Here is a 16,120-nt window from a genome sequence, read left to right as displayed (position 1 = left end):
GCACCACACAATCTGCTCTCATCCACCATCTGAGCTTTAATGGATGCTCAGAGGTTGCCACAAAGCAAAAGTTTTCATCTTCAGGAAACACATGAGCTCTACAAACAGCTGGATGCTACAATTTGGTGGTGTGTGTAGACTGAAGTGAGGGAATTTGGAATTTCAGATGATTTTTATTGTATGGTCTGGAATGTGATGTCTTTCAATCTTCCTGCTACAGGGAATATAATGGGTCCTGATTGCTAGTTTTAAATAGAGGAAGGTAATTTGCACATTTTTTGTAAGTGAAAGTTAATAGTCTTGGAAAATGTTAAACTGATGAACTTCTTTTTTTTCCTGATGATATTGCGAAGTGACAAAGTGAGATCCTTGTAAGCACAGCAATATCACCAGGATACTCCATGCAAATCTTGAGAGATCACCTCTAGCAAGATGAGAATTATTTTATATTCATAGTCCCTGATTTTACATAATTCCAGCTTTCTCAGCTGGGATTGGGTACAGGATTGTTGAGATCTTTGTGTGACCCCACCAACAGCCCTTGCTCTCAGTGCTCATAGATAATAACAAAGAGATGATGTTTTAGAGACTGTGAGCATTAAGCTGATGTTAGTCAATCAAAAACTCTTTGCAATATTAGCTGCAGCCCTGAGCCATAAGAAGAATATCCTGTGTCTTTTCAACTCTATTTCTGACTATACATCCTCAAATTCCCAAAGCTATACCTGATCTAAGGTGGGACAGATGGGCAGAAGGATGTGGACAGGAAGGAAAAGAAACACCATGAGCCTTGCTGTGCTGTGGGGTCTAAAATAAAGATGCAGCACCAGCATTCAATTTGCATTCCCCTAATTTCCCCTCTGGAAATGTACTTCAGTCGTGTTGGCTCTTACCCTGAGTAGTGCTGCTATGAGCCTTTGTTGGGACTGCTCAGATTTTCCCCCTGCTTTTATAGCTGCTGTTCCTTGCTGTGCTTCTTAGCAGAAAGAGAGAAGCATAATTTATTAGGAGGGATGGTATTTTGATCTGTGACCATCAATAAGTCTGTAGCCTTCAGATCAAACACCATTATCAAGACATCCATTGAACTGGAAACAGCATTAGAGAGGAGACAGCTAACTCAGCATTAATCAAGATTTTTATTTTTTTCTTGCAGTATCTGAATATTTCGGATAGCACCAAACCTCTGGCAATTCCAGGCAAACCCATACTGATTTATTAAGAGGGGCACACAGGTAAGTGAGTTGTGACACTGCACTACAAGCATTACACGCCAGGCTGATAGAATAATCATGTCTAAGGTCCAATATTTTCATGTCAAGATCCTGAAAACTGTGAAAAAATCATCTAGTCACAAAAGTGTCTTGCACTACCAGCATCAGAATTTAGACAAGGTACAACATATATTTAGAGACCAGCCCACTGTGCTGAACAAGCCCAGTAACAGTCCGGTAAAACTTTCCAGTATAACTTGCTTCTCTGCCTGACCACAAGCTGGTTAGCCCCAGTTAAATCTTTTAAATTTTTAAAATTTAAATTTTAACCAGCATCTAAAGCCTTCTAAACCTGGAGCTCAGACTGCAGTTGTGCTGGTCAGCTGTAAGAACAGCATCCTCATCACTGCTCCGCACAAAGAAATTGCAGGTCTGGCTCTTTCCGCTTTCTTAATATTTATGCATCTGGTCTGGCAGCATCCATCATCAGGGTAGCCTTAGCTGGTGCCCCAGAGGGATGAAATAATGGCAATTTCCAAATGAGCCACAAGATGAACGGGAATGAGGAGGGAGGGAGGGAGCTGCTATCAGGAGTCTGTCAGGGTTAGGTTATGTCAGGCAGTACCTCTTGAATAAACCACCACAAATGAGCAGCACAGGAAAACAACGGGTGTGAGCTTGTTCCAGCAGGGGGTTGGGGTGGGAGAAGCACTTGGCAGAGCCTTGAACTGGATAAACATTGCCAAGGGATCAGGGCCTGAGTAAAGGCATTCTTTTTAAGGGACCTTGCAATCTTCAGGTGTGGGGAGTGAGCCTGGAGCAGAGAGCATGCACCCACATCTCCCATAACCAGCACAGGCAGGGGCAGAAAGTCTCTCTCCTCAGCCTCTGGAGAGCAAGTCACCAAAAGGCAGCAGCTCTGAGTCCCCATGAGCAGAGGGAATGCCAGGTTTTAGCTGGGATGCTGCTCTTTGTCATAGAGCTGCAGGGGGACAGGGGGTTCCCCCAGCTGCACACCTGATGGAGCAGGGCAAGGGCAGCTTGGTGACAGAAAATGGCCCTGTTTAACACAGAGCTTTGTTTCACACACCACATAAATTCCCTCCTCCCAAACTCCTCCAAGGAGGAACTTGGCTGAAGTTCTGCTGCATCGTCAGAGGCTTTAGATTAACACAGACAACAAAGTAAATTACTAATCCTGAGGACTAGGCAGGGTATCACGCATTCCTTCACCATGTTAAGTGCCCAGCTGAGGGGGAAGGGCAAGGAAGGATTTCCAAAGCTCTGCACAAACATTTTGAGCCTCTAAATTGAAGCCCAGCCCCAAAAATTCCTGTTGCTATTTTTTGTTCTTTGACAGTAGCATCAGATGAAATTATTTTGCACCGGACAAGCACGCTGTGGATTGACAAAAGGCAGAAAAGTGGGAGGTTATTTACCTCTTCCACCAGTGAGATGAAGGCATCCCATCTTCCCAAAGCTTTTTCCCTACAGCCCATCATCCCCTGCCTCCCCATATATAAAATGCAGCTGAGCTGGGGTGGGACACACTCAGAAGGTCTGAAAGCCCAAACAGCACCAGGTGAAACCTTTTCCTTGGCAGGTGTAAACTCAATCTGGTGTCCATCACCTCAAGCAACCCCTTCACCCACCACCTCACCCAGATTCCTCTGAATAAGAGTTCACAGCACTGATCCTGAGCCATCAAAGCTTGAGAATGCTCAGAAAATACCAGAACCCCAGCCCTGCTGGTGCAGGGGACAGGCCAGTCTCTCCAGGCTGTCAGCTGGAGGTCATTCCCCATCCTGCTCTTCAAAGCCACCTCGTGGGCCCCAGCAATGCTTTGAAAGACATCCCAGGACAACAGGGGTGTCACAGGAAGGGAGGGAGGAACATTACAGCCCAGCTGCCTCCTGGTTTGAGTATGGGGGTGGCAGTTTCACTGACAGCTATTCCTTTTATTTCTGGATTTCTGTGTCTGTTTGAAGAGCTGTACCAGCTGTGCTACATAACCAGGAACACAGAAAATTGGGCCAGAAATGTCATGATAACCAGAATCCCAAATCCTAACTTCATACCAACCATCCTAACTTCATTCAAACATTTTCTTCACATTTCAAGATCCATCTCCAGGAACGTACCTATCTTCACCTTGAAATTAAATTTCAAGTCTTAATACCTGCACAGGTTTTAAGTCTTTTTCTTCTTGCAACTGATGCTGAATATTTTTCCAGCCCTCTTCTCTCAGGTGAAAGGCTCCATCAAATCCATCCCCTTCCCAGCACTCCTCTGGGATCATGGGATCACAATCAGCTGAGTTTGCTGTGAGATGTGCACAGGGATCAAAGGGTGATCAGCTTTGCTATGCATGCAGAGTGGCATCCTCCTCTCCAGAGCCCAAACACCTTGTGGGCTTCCCCACCTCCCAAGGTCTGCAACCACTGGCAGATTCTAGGCTGCAAAATGTTGTCCATTGTGAAAGGTGCCAGTCAAGGGTGTATTTGAGGCTGAGATAGGCACAGCCTATTTTACCCACTCAAATAAAATATTTCCACATTCACACCTTGACTGAGAAGAAGCAGCAAAATCTTCATCATCTACGCAAGGATAAAAAAATTACTTGGTTAATCTCAGAGCCCCTCAACAAACAGGGACAAATCCATGGGGCTTGTCTCCTGGTAGTTCAGTCCTGTTTTGGACAGGGGGGTTTCAGATGTGGGTAACTGCAAGCCACTTCTCACACCCACCAGACTTCAGCTGCTGAGACAGAGGACTTGGTGGGGGGGTTCATATCAGTGGGCTGATGACATTCAGTATTGCAGGTGTAATGTAAATAAACAGTGAGAGGAAAGGAGAGCACCATTTCTTTTTATGCTGCACCAATCCTCTGTAAATATTCAGAGCTTTTAGTATTAACTACCCCAGACAGTGAAAAAAGCCAGGATGAAGAGAGGACATCACAGGAGTCCTTGCACTAGTTGTTTTTTTTTCCCTTTTTAGCCTAGTTTCCTGAGGAAAAAAGGCTTATCTGGTCATGCTGTCTGTCTTTTAATCCCCTCTAATAACTTTTGAATCCATTGGCCAATTTCAACCACACTTGAGACAGATGTAGGTATTTCAGACATACTAAATTCATATATAGAAATTGAGAGCTAAGTAATATAAATCAGTGGGAGTTTGGGCCTCCTCTGCAGTGTACCTCCAACCCCTTATCCATTCTGAGAGCTGGAAGCCAGCATGTCCATAGTTTAGGGATACAAAGGAATCTTCAAAAGCCATTGCACACGCTGCTATTTAGCCCCACAAGTGGTCAGGAAGAAACCATGGGCTTGGAAGAGTGAGTTAAAGGTAAATTAAGTAGACCCATAGGAAATCACATTGAATTAGTTTTGCCACTCTCAAAGCAATGGCAGATTTATTTTTCCTGTTTAAGGAAAATACCCTCAGAAAAGCAGAATCAGTGTGTCTGTGCAGGTATTAATATTGTGGCAGCCTCTCTCATCCTTTTCTGCCTTGAAAAAGTAAAGCCTAAAACTTAGCTCCTGAAGGAAGAGGAGGAAACCACCACTGATAAGATGAATCAATCCCTTAAAGCAGGGCCATGCAGAATAACAAGACCATGAAAGCCACTCAGCTCTGATTTTGCTTCAGGGGCAATAACTTCCTGCAAAGCTTCTGTCTAGGGCAGTAAAGCAGCACTGAAACACTCCCACAGGAACCTGATGGTTGGGCTGAAACTCTGCTCTCCTGAGAGCAGCATATGGTGCACGAGAGCTGCAGGAGCAGCCCCTGAATTTACACACACTTTTAGTTTCATTTCCCTGCCTACACACTGAGGATCTGCAGCTAGAAACAGGACCTGGGTGTCTCGCCAGGTTTTGTGCATGCAGACACGATGTGATGGGAGCAAGCTTTAAGCCAGGAGCAGAAATATGCTCCCAAACTCTTGTGCCCTTGCCACAATTGGTGCACGAGAGCTGCAGAAGCAGCCTCTGAATTTACACACACTTTTAACTTTATTTCCCTGCCTACACACTGAGGATCTGCAGCTAGAAACAGGACCTTGGTGCCTCACCAGGAGGTTTTGTGCATGCAGGCACGATATGATGAGAGCAAGCTTTAAGCCAGGAGCAGAAATATGCTCCCAAACTCTTGTGCCCCTGCCACAATTGGATGCAGGCAAGCACGGGACTAACAGAACTTTTTTCCCACATGGCAAGCTCAACGTGTTTCAAAGCTTACACACACACTCCAAAAAAAAAAAAAATCTAGCTCAGCTGCTCTATATCATGAGAAATGGCTGATGTGCCCAGCACACTGGCAGACTGCCTGGCTACCAGCTGTGGTCTGACTCCTAACCCTGCTAAAAACAGAGGTCTGCCAGTGGACACGGTGCCACAGGAGCTGCAGAAAACAATGCCTGCCTTTGGATGAGCCTGAGAAACCACGATCAGGGCCAACAAGACAAACAGAGCTGGGGGTGAGACTTGAGGCAGCTGGGCTCTCTCCACTGGGGATAGCAACGACCTGGCATCCTGGAAGTGGTAGGAAAACTCAATTTTGGGTTCTGCCTGGAGGGCAAGAAGTTCAAAGGGCTCTAAACTGGCCTGTGGCCAGAGTGAGAGGAGTGTTTAACTGGGTGCCTGTAAGATGCATTTCAAACATTCCCCTAAAAATGCCATTTCCATCTAAGTCCTACCGAGGCAGGCTTGCTCCACTCCTCTCCCAGTGAAGGAATGCAGCAATTATGCCCACAATGGGAGATCATCTCCCTGCTCCAGAGCCAAGCTGCTTTCCCATCAGTCAGCCCTGACTCTGGAGGCAGCTCCTACCTCAAAATCAGCACCTGACAGGCAAACTCAAGCTGCTGGCTTTGAAAATTGGAAGGACAAGGCTTCATGTGTCAGGAAGGCCAAATCACACTTGGGATTGCTTTTTCTGGGCTGGTCAGTGCAGATGTGAAAGGTCTCCATGATCCTTAGGAACCTTGTGCTCTATTTCTCTATCATGAGCCCTTCCCATGCAGCCTGTATACACCATAAACAAAAACTCCACAATTATTAACCAGCTTGTGCTTTTCAGTGCCACACATGCTCACCCATCTCTAGAATTCAGGATTTACTGTCTGCACCTCCTGCAAGTCTTGTCTTGAAGGCAGCCCCAGGGCTGCTGTCAGGAGGCGAGTTAATACAAACTTTTTTCCCCACAGGAGAGTTCATCTATTTGTTCTTCCCTCATTACTGTCACTTCTGTATTCCTTCATCCTGTGAACAGATCTGTTCAGGTCAAGATGCTGAGAAAAATCTGGATTGCAAAGTCCAGTGTGGTTGGTTATGCAGTTCCACCATGAAAGCCAATGACTCTACTTTGCAATCCTTTTCCAGAAGGTGCAGCTTGCTTTTCTCTCCTGAGCTGACAGGAACCTTGAGGAAAGTCAGATGATTTTACCTCCAATAAGATAAAGCAGACTGAAGTCCAGCACAGAGCTACCTCCATGTGATTTAAACAAAAGTTTTGTGGGCTTTTTTCTTTGTTTTGGGCTTCTTATCTGGCATATGTCCTGAGGGTCAGCTGTGACCTGGAGCATTATTTCTGCCTGTAGAAGATTTTCTTTCAGGTATACAAAAGATATGAAATGGAGATCACACCAAGTTCATTCAGATCTGTGGCACTGCAAGGATGCATTATTGCAACACACTCAACGGAGCTCCAACTTTCAAGACTCTTTTGTCAAGAATGTAGTGAGGCAATCTGCCTTCTGAACAAATCACACCACTTGAGCACATTACACATGAAATACACATCTCACTGCTGATTCACTCCTGTGCATCATTCAGCAGGAAAGACCTTAGCAACAAACTCCAAGAAAGATTTTAGCCTCAGCTATACCAGTACTGATGCAGCTCTCTGTGATGTGAGCTGTGTCCATAGGACAGACCCTGCCTCTGGAATTCACACATACTGTGAAAAATATCTCCCCTCAATCTTGGCTGAATTCAGAGTAGGATAATTGATATCTCGCTATTCATTTACAGCTGAATGCAGATTTCTCCTTAGCTCAACTTTTGAGCTGCCATTTGGGATCTGGAGGCAGCTGTGTCCTCCTCTGCCAAAGATTAAAAACTGGTCCTGTCTTAGCCAAAGCACAACGAACCTCAGCTGTAGGGTGATAGGTGCCTTTGAAGTCCTCCTCACTGTTGTGGTGTGATGTCATGGTTTGCCTCAGGTTCTTCCCTGATAATTCCCTGCCAGGTGTGTCAATCACCTCTCCTTTCCACACCCTGACCCCTGCTGAGCACTGTCTGTCAGTCCTGGCATTCCAGAAGGACACTGAGTGCTTGGCAGAATTCAAAAGATGCCCTCTACCTCTGGCCGGTCATTGGGCCATCCAGGTGTCCTTTGTCCCTTAAGATGTACCTGGTTGGTGGCTTCCTACCCCTTTCCTCCTGCTCTCCCCAGGGTTAAAGGAACAGCAACATGCAGTTCAGAGAGTTCTGTTGGAGCTGTTGCTGGATTCTGAGGCCTGTGGGCCAGAATAAAGTTCTGGATTGAAACCCTCCATCAGAACCGACTCCTTTCCTACACCATTGCCTTAAAGCTTCTCCATCAGAGGCAAACCTGAGGAGCACCAGAGCCCCTGCATGGCTGTACTTGTCTCCAAGCATTCAGCTGCAGTGTTCAACCAGCCAAAGGTGTCTCTGGGGTGAAACACCACAGTTGCTGCTATTTGGTTCAGTACCAAGGGCCAGACAAGCTCAGGTCTGTCCTGTCTGGCTATATTGGTAAATATTCCGATACCTCACAAAATAGCAGATAACACTTGAGGCTTGACTTTGCCCTTGTGCTTGATCAACACCCGGCTCAGAGGAGGTGGGAAACGCAGCGTGACCTCAGTGGCATTTCACACCTTCACCTTCCCCTCTCCTGTCCAAGCAGAGCAGCAGCCACACCTGCACAGGCAGGAGCTGGTGCCTGACCTATGTGCCAAGAGGGGCTGCAGCTTCCTGTGCTCCCTGGTTCATTGCTAATGCAACAAACAGCCCTGGGTGTGCAGGATTGGTTGTGACAAGCTGGGAGAGTTCCACGTGTCAGATGATGAACTTGTTCTTGCCACCAGCAGGTACAATTGTCTTTTCTGCTGAACTAGCAGCACACTTTCTTCTCCATTTGCTCTTCACTTCTCCCCCTCTTTGACTACTTTTTAAATATTTTACAGATGCACTCTGGTGGCTAAGCTCTCCAGCACATTTTCAGCAGTTTTGCTGAGCGTGCATTTTCAGAGCTTGTATGGGGGTAGGGCCACGGTTAGAGCCACTCATGCCAACATGCTTTGAATGCTCTCCTGTTCCTGCAGCACAGTCTTGACATGCACAGCAAACTCCATGCAGAGAAAATGCTGGGCAGACCCCAGGAGAGGCATATTCTGAGGGCTGGAGAGCAGCACAGACCTTGCAAGACAAAAGGTTTTCTGTATTTCATCACCTAAGCAGCACATTTTAGCCATCCTGCCTCAGCAAAGCACATGGAGAGAGCACAGATGCTCCAAGCTCACACATCACCAATGCAGAGGCACCTCCTGGCAATGTCTGGGGTCACACAAGGCCACACACACTGTGCTCTTTCTCTACACCTGATTAACCATGTAAGGAATGCTCACACTGCTCCTGACCATGAAAACACTGAATCCAGTGCTGTCCCTTGGGGTGGGACGTACTTCTGCTTGGAAGGAAGCAAAAGCAAGGCAATGGGAATGGGGAATGTTCACCTAAGCAGAATCCAGGCAGGAGTGGGAAGGATTTGGGAAAAATAAATGAATGGTGGTGAAGAGAGAAGTTCTGGAAAGATATGGGTGGAAAGATCCTTCATTGGTTCCCTGGGACTGGAAGGAGCTCTCTGTAGAGGTTTGAAGAAATGGACAAAAAATTTCTTTACTAGGATATGGTGTAGGGGTAACCCTCAGGCTGTGTCATTCCTACAACACTTTGGGCATGCAATTTGCCCTCAGTTTTACCTCTGAAAAGTAAGAAAAACTGTGTTCTTTGTTGTAAAAGGATGATTAAATGATTTCTGTCCAATTACATACCTTCCGATGAGGTTTTTTTCTTTTGTTTGTTTGTTTTGCTTGGTTGGTTTGGGTTTTCTCTTTCCAGCTATCTCATTTTCTCTTCTTTGAAATCCAGTGCCTCATTTTTCCAGCTCAGTGTCATCAAAAACCCAAGTACCTCACTCAGACAACTCAAGAGTACCCAAGGCAAACACAACTCAGGCTGATCTCCCATTCTCAGCAACACACAGGCTCTCCTCCCTGGATTGCTATTCCTCTCATCCAAAATTATAATTTCCTTTCCCTCAGCTGCTGCAGCCCTTCCTTTGGAGGTTATCTCAGGCCAGCCAAGCTTCCTTAAGGCTGGCTGAACTGGGAGCAACTGCAGAGTGATCAGTCCAAGTGGATCAGTCTCCAGGGAGCTCTGTCTGACCCTCACTCCAGCCCTGTGATCACTCTGTTGTGGCTTCACCCATTCCTTTCTCCTGGAGAAACAAGTGAGGACTCACAGACAATAAAACCCAGGAGCAGTGTCTGGACAATCAACGCCCTGCCCCTAAAAAATAACACTTAAAAATCATGGCAAGTGACACAAGGTGTGATCCTCTCCTTTAGCTTAAATCTAAAGACATGTGCTGTTGATCACAGCACCCAAAAATCACATTGTCACCCAGTAAAATCACATTGTCATCCAAAGATTTCAGCTCTGTGATCCAAATTTTTTTGCCAATTCCAATAAAAAATTGCTACTTCCGTAACAAAGGAGAGACATTCAGCTTTTCAAAATACCGATGAGGTCCCTATGAGTTATTCAGGCATAGAAGTCACCGCTCATCAAAATAAGGTTTACTCAGTCTCTATTTAAGCATTTCAGAAAGAAACTGGCCTTGCAGCCAAGATGTTACTGCCTGGATCAGCATTATATACATGGAGGTGAAAAAAAAAGTAGAAAACTGTACCAAATGTAAAATGCTGATAGCAGTCAAGAAACCTTGTAAAGCACAACAAACAGCACACAATCACTTTGGCAATCTGAGGCTGTAGAGTGGGAAGGAAGGCCAAAACTAGGAGCACCAAACACACACAAAACATAATTTATGTTGCTAAATATACCACTGAGGGAAATGCTTATAGGGCTAAGGGGATAATGTTGAGACTCATTATTTTGGCTGCAAGACTCCCAGGTTCAGCAGTGCAGGGAAAGGTGAATCCCAAAAGCCATTCTTTGTCCATTCCTAATTTGGAATCTGTTGGATTTCTCATTAAGAGCAGTGGGGGATGATTCACAGCTCAACACATCCCAGTGCTTGGACTGAAGTGCTGTGTGTGCACAGAGCAAGTCCTCAGCAGAGCATTAAGAAACCCATGGCATTAAGAAACCCAACCCATGTTGGGGACAACAGGGGTGTCCCTGCCTCCATCCCCCAGCACTCCACAGGATCCAGACTCCAGCACAAGGCAGAGCATGATGTTGGCCCAATTTCCCAGTCCTCCCAGTCCCCAGCAGCGTGATAAACCAGCTCTCCCAGTGCAGGGGATGGGGTCATGCTGAGCACACCTAGGTCATGCAGTGCACAGCCCCATTAGAGATCCCTGGACCAGCTCCAAATGAGTAAAAGCATCCACAGCAGCACATAACGATAGTAGGTCAGGTCCTAGAAGCAATAAAACCACATTAGCAGCATGTAAAACTATGCTAAGTAGCCTCTCTGGTTTTGCCCTGAAAAAAAAAAAATAGCCTCCTCCAGTAGCTCTTTGCTGCAACCATTTACAGGAGCGCCCAGGATTGTTTTTTAGGTGCGCAGCAAAAGCTTTCAGGGTTTGGGCTGCCCCTTGGGAAGGATGATGTGGACCCTCAACAGCTCATGAAATCAGCCACAGAGAGATATTGCTGCTCTTGAGTGGAGTTTCCTCATGCTTGGGTTGTGTTGCCTGCAAGGTGCATTGGGCAAGAGGATTTGGGCTGCTGGAAGAAGTGATGCCTCCCTGGGGTTAAGGGCACTCCTGTGTCTGGGAGCCCTGAACTGCTGCTGAACTGAAGAAGCAGACACTGCTTCTGAAGAAGCAGACAATGCAAGAGTAAGACTTAGAAAATCTCCAAATTATAAATACTCAACTTCCCCCAAAAAAAGTCAGTGAAGCACAGCTTCCCCACCAAGCCACATTTGTGACTATTATTAATATTTATCACTGCTGTGATAAAGAAGATAAATAAGCACACAAGAAAGGTAGATGGTCTCTGCAACAAGATTGTTACAAAGAGCCTAAATTATTTTGCACACAACCCATATTTATTCCAAGGGACATAACCCTACAGCTGATACTGGGATGAAAGGGAACCCAGCAGAGATTGCACTTTTATTACATATTTCTCCATCAAGCAACTGATTAAAGTTTGCATTCCAAGTACAGCTATGCTCTAGGCTTAAGAAAAATCTTCTCATTTGAAAGTCATTTCCCTCCTCTGCATCTGGGACAATCAGCAGCATAAAATAGAAAATATTAATAAATAAATATGCATCAGCCCAGAGTTCATGTTCAGTCACAGCCTAGACTTGTGTGTCTTGCTAATGGACCCCAGCATCAGGAGGTCTGAAAGGTTGAATTCTGGTAGTTCCAGCAAATTAAAGAAAACCTCACTGCTCTGCAGGGATTCAGCTGTGATTTGGGAAGTTATCCTTCCTCCGCACAGACCCTGGTGGTCAGCTCAGTGATCCAGGGCTGCAGCTCACCTCCCAGCCTGGGTTTTCCCACAGAGCAGAGAACTTCTCCCAAATTCCTGAGTGTTTCAGCCCAGCAAGAGTGTGCTCAGGATAGAGTGTCCCAATGGTGCTGTTTTGTTGCAGTCTCCAGCCAAGGATGAAGTCAAAAAGGAGCACTTCACTGCTCAGCTGCAGAAGGACAGTGGCTGTGGGATGATGATTTTGATTTTAACCCTGGTGTCACTTTTCTAAGCCTCAGTTATGTGTGGGCTGCCAGCAGAAACACAGAAGGTGGCATGATATCATAACAATATTTTGTGGGGGAAAAAAAGGGAATTTATTTTTGCCATCACATGACGTGATGTGGGAACTTGTACCAGAGTGTCATGTATCAATATCTGGAGGCTTATAACCTCCTTAGCCTGTCCCTTAATAAAAGGGATGCTGTGAGCTTTGGTGATGTGAAGCAGATCTGTTTTGCTGAGGTTTTCTGCAGAGAAAGAATTTCACACTTAATGAGATGTAGGAGAATTTTCCCTTTCCCATTTCCCCAATTCTCTTCAAATATCAGCTTATCCTTCCAATCTAGTGTTGGCCAAGTTGTGCAGAGCCTCTGCAGTCACTTTTCTTGGTCCCTGAAAGAGATCAAAAAAGTTTTTACCTCCTATCCTATGACAACCAAAATGCTGCACACACTCCGGAGTGCAAAATGCTTTCTTAAAAAAAAAAAAAAATAAAGGAAGTCAAGAATAACATGATAACACATAACACAGGTGCTTGTGTTAGAATAGAAAAAATCAGCGATAAAACTGCAGCCAGAGGAATTGCTGGCCTTTTTCAGGGCAAAAAGGAACTTTTCAAACCCATAAGGAACAAAACGTATCCTTTAAGTACCGTCAGACACAACTGCACAGAAAGGGCAGGAATGTTCAATACCTATTTCTGTTCTGTACTGGGGAAAAATCCATGCAATGGAGCAAGAATATGCTGAGAATGACATTTCACATTTAAGAGCTGTAAAGATGTACAAAAGGAGTCTAAAATATCCTGGTTTCTTTAGTTAGACTTTCTATATCAACAAGTTATGATAATTGAACCCAAGAGTTCCTACAGATTTGGCCAGCATGTACTCAGAATGTCACTGCTGCTTTCCAGAGTACTGGGACACCGTGGTGAAGCACCAGAAGAAAACCACAAGTGTGTCAGTGTTTTATGTGGATAAACAGAAAGATGTGAGGGACTGAAAACATTTCTGCTTTCTGGAGGAAAGTGCAGAAGAGCTGATGCAGGGTTTGGTTAATCAGGGCTCGGGGGACAGTGATAGAAACTGATGGGAACATTACCCCATTTTGGTTCTGATGTCCAAAGCACAAGGATTGTGCTGATAAATTAGAAAGGTTTAGGGAAGTATCATTAAAGACAATTATGGGCTAGAAATCAGGCTCATAGTAAATGTTGCAAAGAGCTCGATCACACCAAAGGAAATGGAAAGGGATTAATTAATCACAGTACCAGCACCCTTGGACAAACACAGTAAAACAATACTACTTCTTATCACAGAGTACTTTGCACTCTGTCAGAATAATATAGGAGAAATCCAGTGGTCAAGAACTGGAACAAAAGAAATATTAATTAGGCATAATGTGCACACTTTAAAGAAAATCATTTAACCATGCTTTACCAGAGACTAATAACCTACCAAAGACTGAAGGATGAAAAATCCATCCTGCTCAATTCCTCTTTTCTTGACAGTACATGCTGTAGCTGAAAAAATACTAATTATGAGGAGCCCTCTGCTATTCTGGAGACAGAGTAGATGATCACAGTTTTATTTCATGGCTTTATAATCTCTAAATTATGGAGTTGAGCCTAAATTTTCCAGTCTGTTCTTTCTTATCCCACTACAAAAGGAACAGAAAGGCACAAGCCAAATTCATGTACTTGGGCTTCACAACACAGTGTGCACGGAGCTCTGTTATAAACTGTGATGGGAGGGAGGAGGAAGACATCCAGATAAAAATGAGCAGATGCAACAGCACAAAATAAAAACCTAGACAGGCTCAGGGTCCCTTGGTACAGGAAGATGTCTCCAAGCCCTGCGCCCTTTCTGCTGGTGTGCTGCGTTACAGACAGGCAAGCATCACCCTGCCACACCACCTAATTGGCACCCAGCCTTCCAGGGAGTGGGAGATAGGCAGCCTAAAAATAGGCTGTCCTCTGTTTTGGCTCTCCCCTCCCTCCATCCCCCCTCCAAGGCACAAGGCTGGCAGTCCAGGGAAAACCATCCAGAAGTGCATCAGCCCCAGCAGAGCGAGCCAGGAGGCACCTCTGGAGAGGGAGGTGAGGATGGGGAGCTGTCGGGGTACGCCAAACACAGCACAGGGGGGCTGGTGCCTGCCTGCCCTTCTGCTTCTGGGAAAGAGTGATTCCCAGCACCTCCAGCACTGGGGATGCAACCCAAACCCCTGGTGCCACTGGAGGTGTGGGGACAGAGCCACTCAGACTGCCCCTGCCCTCCAGGATGGTGTCACTGCTGGAGCAAAGCAGCTGAGCTTGGCTTTTGTGGCAGATCCCACCACAGCTCCTTCATTGTTTCCTGCTCAGGAACTCTTTTCAGCCATCCCTTTACCCTGTGAAGGCCTTTTCTTCAACCATCCATGCAACCTTTGTTTCAAGAAACCAGCATTTGCAAGCAGCAAAGCCTCACAGGACAGTTTTTAATAGGAATTTCATTGACACTGGAGATCCTCACAGGACTTTGATGAACCCTTGAACTTTAGTCTGACATTTACGTGCCTAAAACTCCGTATGAAGCCCAAATTAAGAGATCTTACACTCTGCTATTGATGTATTCTCTCATATGCAGCTTTACAAAGCTCCAGAACACCAGTAACATTTCAGAAAGCATTGGTTCTGCTTTTAACTGGATATGACAAGTAAAAATCAATTAGCGATTGATCTCAATACTGGTTTGGTTTTTTTAAAATTTATTTTTAGCCTGCCATTCAGTAACCAAAGTGAAGAAATGCAATCAATGAAGCAAACTTGCTTTGCAGGAAAGCTTTTTCCTGGATTATAAGACATTTTGGGAAGTTTTTCAAGCTCCTAAAAACAACTGAGTAAATAACATTGCTTATTGAATTCTGCAGAGTGCTCTAACAGCAAGACTGATGGGTAGCCTAATACATTGTGTAGTTGCTATAAGCAATGATCTCCCATGCAAATCACAACTTTCACATTCATTAAAGTTGTAGGAGCCTCCTGGAAGAAATCATGTACCAGGGAACCACTCAGACATTTGCAATGCTAGCTGTGACTATAAAACTAGCTTTCAAACTGGCATTGGGAAGAAAATATTCAATGTATTTGACATTCTACAGACACAAATGTGTGAGATGCTGCTTTTTGAGTCCTGCCACACAGTCCTGTAAACCAGCATGCATGCTCAGCTGGCGCAATTTAAAATAAGCATGATCATTCAGGGTGGGACTCTGGACCACAGAAGTGAGAGGAGAAAACTCCCTTGTATTCCTCCAGGTTGTTGCTCAGGTTGTTTCCTGCCTGAGCAGGACTTTGGGTAACTGCTGGGAAGGGGTAACACAGCAGGTGCACAGAAGTTAAGGCAGGGTTGATCCCTGGCCACCCCCAGGGACCATCACACCATAAAAACAGAGCAGCTGGCACCAGCCCCACCTTGGAAAACAAACCTCTCAAGCCCAGGGCTGGTTGTTGGCAGCTGTGTGGCTGTGCAGTGCTGCTCAGCACAGAGCTGCTCTGGGCCCAGGGATGAGAAGCTGAAAATCAAGGTGTCCAAAGGGAGTGCATGGGGTGAGGGACGGCCCTGAAAGGGCTCTGTGTTTTGGGACATGAGGGCTGCTGGAACTGATGGGGACAACACTGACAATCTCCCCAAAATAAGTTTTAAACCACCTTCCTCCTGATCCTGGCAAACAAACAGCCCTCGAAAAGAACCTCTCTAACAGAAATAAAGCTTCTTACTTAGACCACCCACTGCAAACCAAATCAAGGTACCAGCTTGCCATTCAAATACCCCATTTTCAGTGCTGTGACGCCAATTTCTGTGCTTTCCATGGTTCCTTGTGACTTTTGAAACTCTAAAGTAATGCTGCAAAAGTTCCCTCCTGCTCCTTTCCTCCTAT

The 16,120-nt window shown here is 45.5% G+C and overlaps 1 protein-coding gene across 2 annotated transcripts in view; it reads right to left on the bottom strand.

Annotated features, from left to right (window-relative positions):
- The window catches only part of LOC135443558 (sodium channel protein type 5 subunit alpha-like), a 214,421-nt gene that overhangs the window by 187,620 nt on the left and 10,681 nt on the right, over positions 1-16,120 (bottom strand). Inside the window, exon 1 of one of the 2 annotated variants that reach the window (XM_064703850.1) lies at positions 2,654-2,669. The exons of the other annotated variant lie outside the window; for it this stretch is intronic. The gene's annotated coding sequence lies outside the window, so the exon portion shown is untranslated. Of the gene's footprint in view, positions 1-2,653; positions 2,670-16,120 lie in introns of those variants that run through there. 2 annotated transcript variants of the gene reach the window in all.

The sequence above is a fragment of the Zonotrichia leucophrys genome, chromosome 2 (assembly GCF_028769735.1).
Source record: "Zonotrichia leucophrys gambelii isolate GWCS_2022_RI chromosome 2, RI_Zleu_2.0, whole genome shotgun sequence".
Lineage (NCBI taxonomy): Eukaryota > Metazoa > Chordata > Aves > Passeriformes > Passerellidae > Zonotrichia > Zonotrichia leucophrys.
The sequence above is the reverse complement of the archived record's forward strand: the minus strand, read 5'-3'. Positions and strand labels throughout refer to the sequence as shown.